Source organism: Nannospalax galili, unplaced genomic scaffold, assembly GCF_000622305.1.
Source record: "Nannospalax galili isolate Female #2095 unplaced genomic scaffold, S.galili_v1.0 scaffold2117, whole genome shotgun sequence".
Lineage (NCBI taxonomy): Eukaryota > Metazoa > Chordata > Mammalia > Rodentia > Spalacidae > Nannospalax > Nannospalax galili.
The window spans coordinates 4,725-8,038 of record NW_008339931.1 but is presented as its reverse complement, the minus strand read 5'-3'; the positions used below and the strand labels follow the sequence as shown (position 1 = coordinate 8,038).

The following is a 3,314-nucleotide window of genomic DNA, read 5'->3' as shown; positions in this document are numbered from 1 at the left end:
GCTGAAGGAAGACAGGGATAAAATTCTGAATGAATTCAGAAAAGAGCTAGAAATATTGAAGACTACTCAGGCTGAAATGAAGGAGGAAGTGAAACACTCAGTAAGCCAATTCGAAATGACAGGCGAAAGCCTCACCAATAGGATGATTGAAAAGGAAAACAGCATACCAAGACTGGAAGATAAAGTGGACAAACTAGACCACTCAAGGAAAGATTATGAAAAATTTAAAGAATCACAAGAATGGATTATGCAGGAATTGTGTGACACCATAAAAAGACCAAACTTACAATCCATAGGCACACAGGAAGGAGAAGAATGCCACGATAATGGCATGGACCAGATCTTCAACAGAATTGTCGAAGAAAATTTCCCAAAGATCGGAGGCTTTCCTTTTTATGTGGTGTGTGTGTGTATGTGCGTCTCTGTGTGTGTGTGTTTGTGAGAGAGAGAGATATCCATATGTGTGTGAGTGGATATGACCATGCATGTGCATGCAAAGGCCAGAGCAGGACAATGGGTTTGATACCTCGAACACATATAAAAATTCCAGGGGTGGTGATATGTGCTTATTTTTAATCTCAGCAATGAAGAATTGGAGATGGCAGATCCCTGGCCAGTCAGCCAAGCCCACTTAACAAATTTCAAGTCAAATACCGTGTCTCATAAAACAAGACAGACAGCCCTCTCTGAGGGATGACACTGACAGATGTCCTCTGACATCCACATGCATGTACATGCATACACATGAATGCACCCATGTGTGCATACATGAACATACACGTGCACAGTACAAATTTCAGAATAGGCAGAAGCATCTCATAATATGTAAGAAAATTTTTTAAAAATGTTAGGTCTAGAAAAGGAAAACTGTCATATTCAAATGTATATTCATAAAAAGTATAATAACCTTTACATACAAGACAAGATATTCTCAGATCATTCTTAGGAAAAGGTGGTTGGCTCTGAGAAGGGCCAGCTTTGCCTGGAGGTTGAGTGAGGGGTGGAGGTTACTGATCAGAGTGGGGAGACTCTGCCCTAGGGCAGAAAGGGAGCCCCTTCCTGAATGTTGTGGGGACGTCTTCCTGCAGCACCAAGGGACCCGCTGGTCTGGCCCAGTCTGTGTAGCTTTCTGACCTCTCCCTCTTCTCCTAGCCCTCCTGCTGGCCTCCTGAGAGCTGACCCTCAGCAAACGTCTGAAGCAGATGCTGGAGGTGGTCCTAGCCATCGATAACTTCATGAACAAGGGACAGCGTGGGGGCACCTACGGCTTCTGGGTCGCCAGCCTCAATAAGATCGCAGATACCAAGTCCAGCATTGACAGGTGGCTTTCTCTGTCCCGGCTGCACTCACCCTGGCCTCTCCCGTCCCCTCTGTAACCCTCTTCCATCTCTCTCTCCTATGTGCCCTGTTTTTATTTTTTTATTAGAAGATTTATTTTGTTATTTTATGTGTAGATGGGGGGAGCATTCATACATGTGTATACAAGTGTCTGCAGAGTCCAGAAGAGGGCATTAGATCCCCTGGAGCTGGAGTTACAGGTAGTTGTGAGCCATCAGATGTGGGTGCTGGGCCATATACTCAGGTCCTCTGCAAGAGCCATATGCACCCTTAACCACTGAGCCATCTCTTCAACTCCCATTTTTAAAAGAAAAATTTAAAGATTTATTTTATTTACTTATGTGTATATATGTCAGTGTGTTATTCATGTGTGTCAGTATGTGCATGCACATTAGAGTGCAGCATCTGTACAGGCCAGAAGAGGGCACCAGGTCCCCTGAACTGGAGTTGTATACTGCTGTTAGCCACCAAGCGGGTGCTGACAGCCAACCTCTGGTCCTCTGGAAGAGCAGCCAGTGTTGGTAACTGCTGAGACACCTCTGCAGTCCACCCTTAGCTCCCTGTCCCATGCTCCTTCCTAGTGTCCTCAACTCCTCACCCTGACCCAACTGTCACCCACAGGAATATCTCTGCTCCTTTACCTGATCATGATCCTGGTGAAGCACTTTCCTGACATCCTAAACATGCCATTGGAGCTGCAGCACCTCTCAGAAACTGCCAAAGTCGAGTGAGCTGTCCTCCTACATGTCCCCATGTTGATGGTCCTGGGAAGTATTCCTTAGAGTGTATCACACACTGGCTTCCTTCCTTCGAGGGCCACTAGGAATGAGCAATGTGTCAGAACATGCTTTTAGTGGAACCAAACAGGACTGATTTGCTCTTAATTCCTTATTTCACAGAAGACTCCAGAAAAGGCCAGCCAAGGACAAAGAGTAAGTAAGTGAGCCGTGTATAGAAATAATAAATCTTTTTTAATCTATCATCTGTCATCTATCTATCTATCTATCTATCTATCTATCATCTATCTATCATCATCTATCTGTCTATCATCTATCATCTACCATCTATGTTAGATACATGAAATCAGGCTATAATAGTAAGGGGTGCATATAGGAGAGCAAGACAGGTATTGAAATATGATCAAAATATATTTTTTAAAAATTCAAAAAAATCAACAAACCCCAAAAATTTGAAGATGTATTTTTCTATAACACTTAAAAATTTATGTTTTTTCTCTTACCCACCTACTCCTTAGATGAGTAGCTTTAATTCTGTTACTAAAAAGAAACTTCTGTCTCTCAGATAGCCTTCCATCTTTATGCTCATAAGAACACTGATCCAATTCTGTTTGTAGATGGCATTCTCCTGAGTGACTTGGATACACCACTTCAGCCCTGTTTGGATCCCACACCAATCCTTTCAGCTTATCACTGCTATTGCTCCCATATAGTGAATAGTGATCCATGTCCAGAAAGCATAAAATTATTCATCTGCACACACATCAACAATGGGAGAAAATGCCTTTCAATTATCTGTATTTGCCCTCAGTATCTTTATTGTTCTCTGTGAAAGATGTGTGATGATTCATTGTTGATTTTTAATCAGATTTTTACTGGTGTAGGTGTTGGATGATGTATTTTCTCTCTTTGAAATACCATTAAACACAACTCCAGGAGTGGATTAAAACATGGTATGTAGATATATTGCTAACTGTAAAACTCAATAATGACCACTTAACAATCATGCTACAGAATACTGGATCAGGATCATAATTACAAACATATAAGAACTTTGAACTCTTCCAGTTTGGCTTCCAGGAATCACCTGAAACAGAAAGATGTGAAAAACCTCCCACTACATGGATATAAGGAATCTTTCTCTCTGGGGGAAAAATGATCAACAGTCTTATTCAGCTGTGACCCCTATGAATTGTAATACTGATCATAGTGGCAAGATATGGTTATGGATGAAATACC

General features: G+C 41.9%; 1 long non-coding RNA gene across 1 annotated transcript; it reads left to right on the top strand.

Annotated features, from left to right (window-relative positions):
* Positions 1 to 415: 415 nt before the first annotated feature.
* LOC103735515 lies at positions 416 to 2,275 on the top strand. Its single transcript, XR_607332.2, has 3 exons — positions 416 to 1,321; positions 1,960 to 2,065; positions 2,238 to 2,275. It is a non-coding gene; the product is annotated as an uncharacterized LOC103735515 (long non-coding RNA).
* The last annotated feature ends 1,039 nt before the right edge of the window (positions 2,276 to 3,314 follow it).